Raw genomic sequence first — 14,304 nt, 5'->3', positions numbered from 1 at the left:
TCTCTATTGCATTATCTAAGTAATTATCTAAATATAGTGCAAAATTGATGCCCGGGCACAGGTAGTTGTGCAGCACCATGGGTTACTTCCTTCCAAATTGGCTAATATATCCTCTATCACTAACATTTGTCTTACGATCACTCTCTAATGAAACCCAATGACTTTCTTTCAGAAATATGGGGCGGGATTCTCCGACATCCCGCCAGGTCGGAGAATCGCCGGGGGTTGGTGTGATTCCCGCCCCCGCCGTCCTCCGAATTCTCCGAGCCCCCCAAAAGTCGGCGCGGCGTGAATTGCGCCGCCTGCCTCGGGGACTGGCGCGACTCAATGGGCCCCGGGATTGCCCGAATTCTCCGGCCCGCAGTCCCGCCCTTTCTTTGCCAGTCCCGCGGGCGGCCTCCGGGGTTCTTGGGGGGGCGCAGGTGGATCTGGCCCCAGGAGGTGCCCACACGGTGGCCTGGCCTGCGATCGGGGCCCACCGATCCGCGGGAGGGCCTGTGCCGTGGGGGCACTCTTTTCCTACACGTCGGCCGTGTCAGCCTCCGCGATGGCCGACGCGTAGGTGACCCCCCCCCTGCACATGCGTGGGGATGACGTCAGTAGCCCTGACGCTCCTGCGCATGCGCCTTTGGCCCGGCTGGCGTGGCGCCAAAGACCTTCCACATCGGCCGGTGGGGCGCAAACCACTCCGGCGCCGGTCTAGCTCCTGAAGGTGTGGAGGATTCTGCACCTTTGGGGCGGGCCGACGCCGGAACCCCCTGCCCCGGCGGGTACAGGAGAATCCCACCCATGAGCTTTAATTTTAGCTAATAGTCTCCAACATAAAACATACAAACGTATTAATGAGGAGCAGGAGAATCAACATCATAGGGGTTTCCATTGACCCTAGAGGCTATTTCCATTGAGGCTAGGAATTCTGCAGCAAGTAACAGACCTCTTGACTCTCCAAAGTCATCCTATATCTCCAAGGCACAAGACAGGTGTGTGATGGAATACTCGCCACTTTCCTAGATAAGTGCAGCTTTGAAAACACTCAGGAAGCTCAACAGCATTCAGGACTATTTGAATGGCACCCCAAACACCACCAACATTCACTCCGTCCAGCATCAACGCAGTGGATGCAATGCGGGGGATGCACTGAAATATGCACTGCAGCAACTCAGCAAAGCTTCTTTGACAGCATCTTCCAAACCTGCAACCTCTACCACCTAGGTGGACAAGGGCAGTAGATGCATGGGAAGACTAGTCACATACCAGCCAGACCTGGAACTGTATCAGTATTCCTCCACTGTTGCTGGGTTAAAATCTTGGAACTCACATCCTAATAATACTGAGTGTACCTACAGCTCATTGACTGCAGTTGTTCAAAAAAGCAGCTGATCACCACCTCTGCAAGGGCAATTGGGGTGGGCAGTGAATGATAGCCCAGCCAGAAAATCCCACATCCTCTAAATGAATAAAAAGTATCGGCTATTCATCCCCTCAAGTCCACTCCATCCTTTGATAAGATGATGACTGATCTGATTATGGCCTCTACTTTCCTGGATACCCCAATAATAATAATAATCTTTTATTGTCACATGTATGAAAATACTGTGAAAAGCCCCTAGTCGCCACATTCCGGTGCCTGTTCGGGTACAGAGAGGGAGAATTCCGAATTCTCAGCTGGTACGGGAATTGAGCCCATGCTGCTGGCCTTGTTCTTCATTACTCACTTGACTCCCTAGTCAGTCAAGAATCTATCTAACTCAACCTTAAAAATAATAATAACCGTTTTAGTGTCACAGGCAGGCTTACATTAACACTGCATTCAATGACCCTGCCTCTACTGCTCTTTGGAGAAGAGAATTCTACAGATTATCAACCTTTATGAGAGAAAAATGTTTCCTCATCACCATCTTAAATGGGAGACCCCTTGGACTGGATTCTCTGTTGTTGGGACTATGTCCCCATGCCGCCGTACAGAATGTGGGCTTTCACACCAGAAAAACTGCACAGGGCTAATCTAGCTGCTTTTGCTGCATATATGTGCCTCCGCACTTCCAGATCGGAGGGTGTGCATGTGCACGGCGGTGGCCTCCAGCGGCCGCGCTGTGCTCCATGGTGGACTCAGACCCCGGAGCTGGACATTAGAAATAGACCCACCTGATCAACAGCGCGCCTTGACTCCCGCCCAAACATTGACCGGCTGCAGGACCTCGAGTGGTCCACGCCGTCAAGACTTTCCAACCGGCAGGACCATGAGTGGTCCACGCCATCAGACTTCGGCCGGTCAAGGGCAGAGAATGGCGGAGCGGACCTCTAGCAATGGCCGCAGGCAGGTGCGATGGGGCACGGAGACTTTCAGGGCCCGTAGAATCGGGGAACTGGCGCTGGTCCCGATTCCGTGCGGGGAAATGGATTCTCCGCCTGGCAGATTCAAAACATATCCTCCTATCTATCTTTGTGTAATGAGCAAATTTAGTGACTACATTCAGTCCGATTATCCAAGTCATTGATATGGATTGTGAGTAGTTGACGCCCCTGTGAGGGGATTCATTGCTTCTGGAGTCTGCTGTGTCCTTGACAAAGTGCCAAAGGTCACAACACAAAATAGGAGCTCTTGGTGCATGGGTAACATATTAGCATGGACAGAGGATTGTGTAGCTAACAGGAAGCAGAGAGTAGGCAGGATATAACGAGTGTAGTGTCATACGAACATAAAAAGTAGGAGCCGGAGTAGACAACTTGGCCGTTGAGCCTGCTCCGCTCGTCAATAAGATGACATAGATAGAATATTGGCTAGCTAACAGGAAACAGAGGAAATGCATGAATGGGTCTTTTTCTCATTGGCTGGATGTGATGAGTGGCGTGCCACAGACATTAGTGCTGGGGCTTCGTGTGCGATGTGGGAGCTCAGGGACAGGTCCATGTGCAAGAATTGTGTCCAGCTGCAGTTCCTGTTAGACCGCTTGACGGCTCTGGAGCTGCGGGTGGACTCATGTTGCAGCATCCGCGATGCTGAGGATGTCGTGGATAGCACGTGCGCTGAGTTGGTCACAACGTAGGTGAAAATTACTGAGGGAGATAGAAAATGAGTGACCAAAAGACAGAGCAAGGGGAGGGAGACAGTGCAGGTGTCTCTGCGAGCCCTCTTCCCCTGTCCCTTTTCTTTTATCTCCTATCAACGTTCTGACCTACTAAAACTATTTTCCTCTTATATAATTACTAACAATGTTCTGTGTTTTCTTACACCCTATGCTGCTCTTGCTCGTGTATTTGCTTTGTTTGGCCCCTTGTTCCGCACTGTAACCAATCACTGTTTGTCGATGTACCATTTGTCAATGTTCTCTGTTGATTATTCTTTTGTCTACTATGTACGTACTGTGTACGTTCCCTCGGCCGCAGAAAAATACTTTTCACTGTACTTCGGTACATGTGACAATAAATAAATAAAATCATCAAATCATACTTTACCTGAATGCTCGTAGTATTCGGAATGAGGTAAATGAGTGAATGACTATGATTTAGTTGCCATTACTGAAACATAGTGAAAGGATGGTCACGTCTGGGGGTTAAATATCCAAGGGTATCAAACTATTCAGAAGGAAGAATAGATGGTAAGGGAAGTGGTGTAGCTCTGTTACTTAAGGATGACATCCGGGCTGTAGTGAGGGATGATATCGGTGCTATGGAGGATAAGGTGGAATCCATTTGGGTGGAAATCATGAATAGTAAGGCGAAAAGATCACTGATAAGTTTGGTCTATAGGCCACCAAATAGTAACATTACGGTGGGGCAGGCAATAAACAAAGAAATAACTGATGAATGTAGAAATGGTACAGCAGTTATCATGGGGGATTTTAATCTACATGTCGATTGGTTTAATCAGATCGGCCAAGGCAGCCTTGAGGAGGAGTTTATAGAGTGTATTTGCAATAATTTCCTGGAACAGTATGTAATGGAACCTATGAGGGAACAAGCAGTCCGAGATTTGGTCCTGTGCAATGAAACAGGATTGATTAATGATCTCATAGTTAGGGATCCTCTCGGAAGGAGCAATCAGAATATGGTGGAATTTAAAATACAGATAGAGGGTGAGAAGGTAAAATCGAACACTAGTGTTTTGTGCTTCAACAAAGGAGATTACAATGGGATGAGAGAAGAGCTAGCTAAGGGAGACTGGGAGCAAAGACTTTATGGTGAAACAGTTGAGGAACAGTGGAGAACCTTCCAAGCGATTTTTCACAGTGCTCAGCAAAGGTTTATACCAACAAAAAGGAAGGACGGTAGAAAGAGGGAAAATCGACTGTGGATATCTCAGGAAATAAGGGAGAGTATCAAATTGAAGGAAAAAGCATACAAAGTGGCAAAGATTAGTGGGAGACCAGAGGACTGGGAAATCTTTAGGAGGCAAATAAAAGTTACAAAAGAGCTACAAAGAAGAGTAAGATAGATTATGAGAGTAAACTTGCTCAGAATATAAAAAAAGATAGTGAGAGTTTCTACAAATATATAAAGCAAAGAAAGAGTGGCAAAGGTAAATATTGGTCCTTCAGAGGACGAGAAGGGAGAATTAATAATGGGAGACAAGGAAATGGCTGAGGAACTGAACAGGTTTTTTGGGTCGGTCTTCACAGTGGAAGCCACAAATAACATGCCAGTGACTGATGGAAATGAGGCTATGACAGGGGAGGACCTTGAGATGATTGTTTTCACTAAGGAGGTAGTGATGGGCAAGCTAATGGGGCGAAAGGTAGACAAGTCTCCTGGCCCTGATAGAATGCATCCCAGAGTACTAAAAGTGATGGCTAGGGAAATGCACTAGTGATAATTTACCAAAATTCACTAGACTCTGGGGTGGTACATAGATACATAGAACATACAGTGCAGAAGGAGGCCATTCGGCCCATCGAGTCTGCACCGACCCACTTAAGCCCTCACTTCCACCCTATTCCCGCAACCCAATAAACCCTCCTAACCTTTTTGGTCACTAAGGACTATTTATCATGGCCAATCCACCTAATCTGCACGTCTTTGGACTGTGGGAGGAAACCGGAGCACCCTGAGGAAACCCACGCAGACACGGGGAGAACGTGCAGACTCCGCACAGACAGTGACCCAGCGGGGAATCGAACCTGGGACCCTGGCGCTGTGAAGCCACAGTGCTATCTACTTGTACTACCGTGCTGACCATCTGGTCCCAGTAGATTGGAAATTAACAAACGTGACACCATTGTTTAAAAAAGGAGGTAGGCAGAAAGCGGGTAATTATAGGCCGGTTGGTTTAACTTCGGTGGTAGGGAAGATGCTGGAATTTATCATCAAGGAAGAAATAGTGAGGCATCTGGATGGAAATTATCCCATTGGACAGATGTAGCATGGGTTCATAAAGGGCAGGTCATGCCTAACTAATTTAGTGGACTTTTTTGAGGACATTACCAGTGTGGTAGACAACGGGAGCCAATGGATGTGGTATATCTGGATTTCCAGACAGCTTTTGACATGGTGCCACACAAAAGGTTGCTGCATGAGATAAAGATGCATGGCATTAAGGGTAAAGTAGAAGCGTGGATAGAGGATTGATTAATTAATAGAAAGCAAAGAGTGGGGCTCAATGGGTGTTTCTCTGGTAGGCAGTCAGTAGCTAGTGGTGTCCCTCGGGGATCAGTGTTGGGCCCACAATTGTTCACAATTTACATTGATGATTTGGAGTTGGGAACCAAGTGCAATGTGTCAAGTTTGCAGACGACACTTGGATGAGTGGTAAAGCAAAAAGTGCAGAGGACACTCGAAGTTTGCAGAGGGATTTGGATCATTTAAGTGAATGGGCTAGGGTCTGGCAGATGGAATATAATGTTGACAAATGTGAGGTTATCCACTTTGGTAGGAATAACAGCAAAAAGGATTATTATTGAAATGATAAAATATTAAAACATGCTGTTGTGCAGAGGGACCTGGGTGTCCTAGTGCATGAGTCGCAAATAGTTGGTTTACAGGTGCAACAGGTGATTAAGAAGGCAAATGGAATGTTGTCCTTCATTGCTAGAGGGATGGAGTTTAAGACTAGGGAGGTTATGCTGCAACTATATAAAGTGTTAATGAGGCCACACCTGGAGTATTGTGTTCAGTTTTGGTCTTCTTACCTGAGAAAGGACATACAGGTGCTTGAAGGTGTGCAGAGGAGATTCACTAGGTTAATCCCAGAGTTGAGTAGGTTGGATTACGAAATTTGAGTAGACTGGGACTGTACTCGTGGAATTTAGAAGGATGCTGTGGGGGGGGGGAGGGCTTTGGGGGGGGGGGGGGGGAGATCTTATAGAAACATATAAAATTATGAAGGGAATAGATAAGATAGATATGCGGGCAGGTTGTTTCCACTGGGAGGTGAAAGCAGAACTAGGGGGCATAGCCGCAAAATAAGGGAAAGTAGATTTAGGACTGATCTTTGGAGGAACGTATTCACCCAAAGGGTTGTGAATCTATGGAATTCCCTGCCCAGTGAAGCAGTTGAGGTTTTTTCATTAAATGTTTTCAAGATAAAAGATAGTTTTTGAAGAATAAAGGAATGAAGGGTTATGGTGTTCAGGCAGGAAAGTGGAGCTGAGCGCACAAAACATCAACCATGATCTCATTGAATGGCGGAGCAGGCTCGAAGGACCAGATGGCCTACTCCTGCTCCTAGTTCTTATGTTCAACATTTTACAAGTTATACAAATGACTTGAATGAAGGGACTGAATGGTCCATTTTGGCTGCAAAAATAAAAAAAGAAGCTTATTATCTAAATGGTGAGAGATTGTAGAACTATGAGGTGCAGAGGTATTTGGATGTCCTTGTGCATAAATTGAAAAAGGCTAGTATACAGATAGAGAGTAATTAGGAAAGCGAATAGAATGTTATTCTTTAATGCGAAGGGAATTGAATACAAAAGGAGGGAGGTTATGCTTCAGTTGTACATGACATTGGTGAGACCACATCTGGGGTACTGTGTCCAGTATTGGTTTCCTTATTTAAGGAAGGACATTCACTAGACTAATACAAGGAAGACTAATACAAGGAATGGATGGTTGTCAGATGAGGAAATTCTGGACATGCTGGGCTTGTATCCACTGGAATTTAGAAGAGGTGATTTGATTGCAATCTTTAAGTCAGGGATCTTGATAGGGTGGTTGTGGAGAGGATGTTTTCTCTTGTGGGAGAATCTCGAGCGAGGGGTCACTTTAAAAATAAGAGGTTGCCCATTTAAGACAGAGATGAGGAGAATTAAAAAAAAACAAATATATAGTACCCAATTCATGTTTTCCAATTAAGGGGCAATTTAGCGTGACCAATCCACCTAACCTGTACATCTTTGGCATGTGGGGGTGAAACCCACGCAAACACGGGGAGAATGTGCAAACTCCATACGGACAGTGACCCAGAGCCGGGATCGAGCCTGGGACCTCGGCGCTGTGAGACAGCACGGTAGCACAAGCGATAGCACTGTGGCTTCACAGTGCCAGGGTACCAGGTTTGATTCCCTGTTGGGTCACTGTCTGTGCGGAGTCTGCACGTTCTCCCCGTATCTGTATGGGTTTCCTCCGGGTGCTCCGGTTTCCACCCACAGTCCAAAGATATGCAGGTTAGGTGGATTAGCCATAATAATTGTCCTGAGTGATCAGAAAGGTTGGGAGGGATTGTTGCTTTACGGGGAGAGGATGGAAGTGAGGGCTTGTATGGGTCGGTGCAGACTCGGTGAGCTGGGTGGCCTCCTTCGGCACTGTCTGTTCTGTGTTCTATGTAACCACTGCTGCCCCTGAGAATTTCTTTCTTAATAAGGTAATGAGTCTTTGGAACCCGCTTCCTCAAAAGACAGTGGAAGCACAGTCTTTGAAAATGTTTAAGGCAGAGGTAGATAGATTCTTGATAAATAATGGTCTGAAATGTTATCAGGAGTAGGCAGGAGGTTACAATCAGACCAGACATTATCTTATTGACTAGCGGATCAGGCTCGAGGGGCCGAGTGGCCTACTCCGACTTCTTTTTATGTTCTTACAACACTACAGTCGTTAGATCTTGTCTACTCTGTGCCTCCTGTTAGCTAACCAATCCTCTACCCATTCTAATATGTAGCTGGATCATGTCAGTAGACTCCCAGGTGGCCAGCAGAAATGTTCTGCATGTCCTGAAGGCATCACTGAATGGATCAAACGCACAGACGTAACTGTGAAACAAACTTCCTGCAGAACCGGCAGGACAACCTTAACGTAGTTTTCGAATATAAATCGAATATAAGTTGCTCTGAGCCGCTGCGTTAATTCGCGCAGTGCCTTCAAACATGTTCAATTCTTATCTGTAACCTGATGGTGGCTCAAAAGTGGCTTTCTGACCGTATTTTCACCAGACTACAATGTCACTGGCAGAGTCTGGAGAGGGAAAAAAATCCATCTCGACAATTGCCACACAATAATCTCATTACAATGCCAAAAGCACTGAAGCCGAGGGCTTTTGTGCTTCAGCGGCTTGTGTGGATGTAGAGCGCAGCATCTGCATAGCTCTTGCTTTGCTCTTATTCTTTCCACAGCAGCCTGTGTGTGTCTCGGCAACAAAAGCAACGTGCACATGTAGACTATGGACATGCCTCGCATATCGTTCAGTGGACGCGCGCTTGATTGGCTCAGGCAAGTCACGTTGCAGTGTGTTGCCATTCTGCCGGTGCAGAGCCGCTCCATTGTTTGGATTGCGAGGCGGAAAGATCCTCCCTGTTTGCAGCTGGGGCTCTTACCCTGTGTCAGCTTCGCTGCCTTATTTCGTTGCCCCTCTTCATGTGGACTTAAGGAAGTCCGGCAGGACAGGGGACTGAAAAATGCAACTGTCACGCGTTGAAAATTAATGCATCTGTAACAACAACATAAAAATTAACCAGAAAAGCAAAGATCGGGCGAATAAAAAGCAGGCTGGGATCAGCAGCTAGAGGAAGCCTCCGGCTTCCCTGGACGACGTGACCCCGTTCAACGTTTGATCTTCAGGATTTTCAGCAGGGGGGGGAAAGAACACAAAAGTACGTAACGGCAATTTAAGTCTTGAATACTTTTATCTTCTTTTGAGTGTTTGCCAAGGTTGCCTGCCGTTTGAATGCTGAGCAGAATGAAGGTTGTTTGTCCCGGGGCTGCGGTATCTATCGCCGGTGCCTCTTGGACGGCTTGTCAGTCTGGCCATCTGGCGTGAATGAGAGTAACCATTGAAACCGACTGCTTTGGCTGTGTGTCCCAACTCCTGTAGATGGGCAGGCAGCAATTCAAAGTGAGAATTGATCGAGTCAAATTAGCTTTATTTAAAAAAAAATTATTGAAACAATTCGCTCAACTTGTTTTTTTGGGGGGGTGACCTGATATTAATCAAACGGGATGAAAGAGGTGTAAGAAATAGTTCAACCTCAGTACATTTTCCAGTTAAATGCATTTCTTTTGTGCCATTTTCTGCTTTGTAACGTTGCGGGCTATTATCGCGACAGAAATGTATGAGTTTGGAAAATATTTTCGTTTGACTTTTTTCAAAAGGAAGCTGTTTTTGAAGAAAAAAAAATTCTGCGCATGATGTTTAAAAAAGCCTTATTAAAAGGTGCGCTTTGGAATAGGTTTGTGCGCTTTACTTCCTGAATCCACGGCAGCGAGCCGAACAATATCGACATCAGCTCCACACACCGCCTGAACTGGCAGCTTGGACCAGTGTGTTCTGTTAATGATGCTGTTTTATTTCTGTGCTGCAATAATGTCGTTAGTGGCCAGTTTTTTTTTCACATACTGCAGTCCCCCCCCCCCCCCCCCGTGATCAAAGTGAGAAAGATTCCGCTTGTAAATACACTCAATGTTTAAAACCATTAAAAATCACAATTGTTTAGTCGAAACGTATGGACCATTCCAAGACATTGCTTTAATAATGCGAACCTTATTTAATAAATGATCACTTTAAAAAGCTCAGGACCAGGGCAAGAGAACATTCATGGCCCATCCATTCCTAATGTTCATACTCTTCTGCATACTGTTTAGATGGTCAGAATAAATCAGTCGCAACTTTTATGAAATTAAAAATAAATAATTCTATAGTTTATGAATACCTAGAAACGATCATTATAGTTCTTCAGATAATTTTAGTTAACTATTGTAAAATTATACTCTAACTGCTGATTATTTTAAGAATTGCGTAAAATGAAACAAAAGAGCAGTTAATAGTTTAGAGTTTATTTCCTCATACTGCGAATGTAAAAGCAGAAATGACCATTGTTTTAATAGTAATATTTAGTTGCCAGCAAATCATCAAAAAGCTTATTGACTTCAAGCCAGCGTTGTTAATCAAGTGACAAAGTATTTTAGATAGAGCATTCTTCATTTCTACTGTTCTTGTCAGCCGGTGTTAAACAGATCAAATCAATTACATTTTACACTTTCTGACCAGTGTATCTAAGGTTTGTGTCTCAACCTAAATTATTTTGCTTCCACAGGTATGTTTTCTATTTTTTTATGTTACCCATAATGTTTGAAAGAAAGCTCTGCCAATAGGTCTATGTTATAATGGTTGTTAATGCTTATATTAGTGCAGAAAGTCTTGTTGTTTCCACACGGTGCCTTGATTATGATTAATGGAATGGGTTATCGCTTGTTTTGCTGCAATACATTCTATGCATCCAAAATGCAATATATTTTAATTTCTTTCCCGATTTCAGATGGTGATGCTACATAGTTGTTTGAATGAGTGGAGGAGGATAACTTGCTTGCTGGTTTTGATTCTCTCAATGTAGGGAGAAGCCCTTTTCTGTTCAGTGCCTTCCCTTGATAACCTAGTGGAGATCAGATGCTTGACTTGTAAGCATCTGAGACTTAATGTGTAATAGTATTGGTTGTCATCATGTCTGTCCAGTATTTTTTTTCAAATATCCGTATATGTGTCTTTAATTTCAGGATTACCATTGTCTCTATTTTAAAGCTTTTGGAGCATTGTTTATTAGTTTATTTGCCAACAATGCTTGTAACAAGTAGTTGTCATTTTTAAATTAAGATTTTATCTATATTTTTATAATTGCCATTAGCAATGTGCTCAATAGCTAACTTGAGTATGTTACACCTGATCACTATAGTGTGAGGATAGACAGATGCTGCAGCTTTGTTTGTGTGCCAGAAGATTAGAGGTTTAGACAAAAGAATGAAACACCTACAAGTTTATTAAAGATTATATGAACATACTTGGAGATAGCATCCAACAACACACGCACTGCTTTTCCATAGAAGCCACGGCACTCAACTTTCTAAATTTCTTCTTTCTATATCTTATGCATTCTATGTTTACGTTCATCCTTTTCATATCTCTAAATCTCTCATATGTAAATTTCATAACATTTATTACCTCTGCACCAACTGGAACCAACCTTTATCAAGAAACTTCAGGCTGTCTAAGCATCTTTTATCTCATAAGTTAAATTAAGTTGCTAGTATCTAGGTTAAGCAAACAGTAGAATGTACCCTATTAAGGTTGTACTACAGATAGATTAATCTCTAAGTATGACTGGATTGTGAGACAGTTCAGAACTAAATGAAATCTTGTCTGGATGAGTCAGTTTGACCTACACTCAAGATCAACATCATCCAGGTTAAAGCAGCCCACTTGACTGGCATCCCATCTATCACCTTAAACATTCACTCCTTTCACTACCAACATACAATGGCAGAAATGTGTACCATATACAAGATAAACTGCAGCAACTCACCAAGGCTATTAGCACAGCACCTTCCAAACCCAAGACCTCCACCGCCTTGGAGGGCAAAGGCAGCAAATGTATGGTAACAGTACCACCTCCAAGTTCCCCTCTAAGCCACACAACATCCTGACTTGGAACTAAATCGCCATTCCTTCATTGCGTCAATTTATTAGAATTCCTCCTGAGCAGCACTATGGGTGTAGCTGCACCACATGGACTGCAGCAGTTCAAGAAGGCAACTCACCAAGGGCAATTAGGGATGAGCAATAAATGCTGACTTAGCCAGCGATGCCCACATCCGACAAAATAGTTTAAAAAATCAATTCCATTAATCTTGATCAGGCTATTTTTGACCTTTTGTAAGTTCTGTAGTCTTATAAATTAAAAAAAATAAATTTAGAGTACCCGATTATTTTTTTTTCAATTAAGGGGCAATTTAATATGGCCAATCCACCTAACCTGCACATCTTTGGGTTGTCGGGGTGAAATCCACGCAGACACTGGGAGAATGTGCAAACTCCACACGGACAGTGACCCAGGCCCGGGATTCAAACCCGGGTCCTCAGCACTGCAGTCCCAGTGCTAACCACTGCACCACGTGCCAGCCTGTCGTCTTATAATTTAACATAAAATAGATTGTTGTTTGGCAGTACAGAACTTGAATCTTGCTGAAAAAAGACACATGTTTTTGAAGCTTTTTGTCTTGCACTCATCAAAACAATTTGCAAGAATACCACATGTAAAGGGAATTTATACTGCATGAGAAAATAGTGCAGATTGGTTGGCAAGTGGTAGAGGCCTTGCCATGTAGAATGCACCAGTGAACTGATGAAGGATATAAATTTTTGTCCCCTTTACATTTCGCACACCGTTGCAACCGATCCACATCAGACGCTGTTTCCCTGACCCTACACTCATCCCTAGAGCATTTTGAAAACAAGGACTCCTACATCAGACTCCTATTTATTGGCTACAGGTCCACCTTCAACACCATAATCCCAGCCAAGCTCATATCAAAGCTCCAAAACCTAGGACTTGGCTCCCCACTTTGCAACTGGATCCTCGATTTTCTTACCAACAGACCACAATCAGTAAGAATGAACAACAACACCTCCTCCACAATAGTCCCCAACACCGGGGCCCCGCAAGACTGTGTACTTAGCCCCCTACTCTACTACCTGTACACACACGACTGCGTGGCAAAACTTGGTTCCAACTCCATCTATAAGTTTGCTGACGATACGACCATAGTGGGCCGGATCTCGAATAACGACGAGCCAGAATACAGAAAGGAGATAGAGAACCTAGTGGAGTGGTGTAGCGACAAAAATCTCTCCCTCAATGTCAGCAAAACTAAAGAGCTGGTCATTGACTTCAGGAAGCAAAGTACTGTACACACCCCTGTCAGCATCAATGGGGCCGAGGTGGAGATGGTTAGTAGTTTCAAATTCATGGGGGTGCACATCTCCAAAAATCTGTCCTGGTCCACCCACGTCGACGCTACCACCAAGAAAGCACAACAGTGCCTATACTTCCTCAGGAAACTAAGGAAATTCAGCATGTCCGCATTAACCCGTACCAAGGAGGTGAGAAATGTGGCAACGTTAAGGGAGGCAAAGTCCAAAATATGGGGCTCAGGTAGATGAAAACAAAGCAGGAGAGGTCTATGTTGGAAGAATGCGTTGCTCCTGGATGGTTGTGGGGTCACCGATTACGGTGAATGGGAGGGGTGAGGCCAAGGAGGGATTTCAACATGCAGATGAGAATATTTGAATTGATTCGTGGGCCAGTAACCAAGGTAGATCAGCGAACATAGACTGAGATGTGGTGACCCTCGGGTTAAATTGCCACGGGTCAGCTCTCTCTCATAAGGGGGACCCGTCAGCTCTCTCTCATAAGAGGGAGAACAACTTATGGTCACCTGGGGCTTTGGCGACTTTCATTTAATTTCATCTCAATTGGTGAATATAATGAGTTGAAGACAGCAGCAATTTGCATGACGTGAAAATTAATGGAGGGTGGAAGACGGGAGACTGACCAGGAGTGAATTAGAATAGTCCTGTCTGGAGGTAACAAAAACAGATAAACTGAGGCAGAGAGAGAGAGACCAGACACGGAGAGACAGGCAATGTGATTATGGAGGTATAAGAAGGTAGCCTTTGTGATGGACAGGCTGTGTGATAAGTAGCTCCGATTTAGGATCAAGTAAGGTGCTGGGTTTTGAATTTTATAAATAGTCATATGAAATGTCGCTAATGTTACAAGGCAATTCTTTGAGCATATTCACAATCCAGCAGAGGGCAGCAGAGCAGAGCTTCTGATTGGCTGTTCCGGGGAGATTTGCATACGTGCAGTGCGGTCAGCGTAAGTTGAAGGTGCACCTGCATCAGTGACCCGAGGAGTTCGACGGAAGGTGAGCATCCAGCAGAGGGCAGCAGAGCAGAGCTTCTGATTGGCTGTTCCGGGGAGATTTGCATACGTGCAGTGCGGTCAGCGTAAGTTGAAGGTGCACCTGCATCAGTGACCCGAGGAGTTCGACGGAAGGTGAGCATCCAGCAGAGGGCAGCAGAGCAGAGCTTCTGATTGGCTGTTC

At 44.8% G+C, this 14,304-nt stretch overlaps 1 protein-coding gene across 3 annotated transcripts in view; it reads left to right on the top strand.

Moving 5' to 3' along the window:
- Positions 1 to 8,647: 8,647 nt before the first annotated feature.
- Positions 8,648 to 14,304, top strand: part of csrnp3 (cysteine-serine-rich nuclear protein 3) — a 349,348-nt gene continuing 343,691 nt past the window's right edge. For all 3 annotated transcript variants that reach the window (XM_038789724.1, XM_038789722.1, XM_038789723.1), the window contains exon 1: positions 8,648 to 9,020. The gene's annotated coding sequence lies outside the window, so the exon portion shown is untranslated. The remainder of the gene's footprint in view (positions 9,021 to 14,304) is intronic.

Source organism: Scyliorhinus canicula, chromosome 2, assembly GCF_902713615.1.
Source record: "Scyliorhinus canicula chromosome 2, sScyCan1.1, whole genome shotgun sequence".
NCBI lineage: Eukaryota > Metazoa > Chordata > Chondrichthyes > Carcharhiniformes > Scyliorhinidae > Scyliorhinus > Scyliorhinus canicula.
Note: the sequence above shows the minus strand (reverse complement) of the source record. Positions and strands in the feature narration are given on the sequence as shown.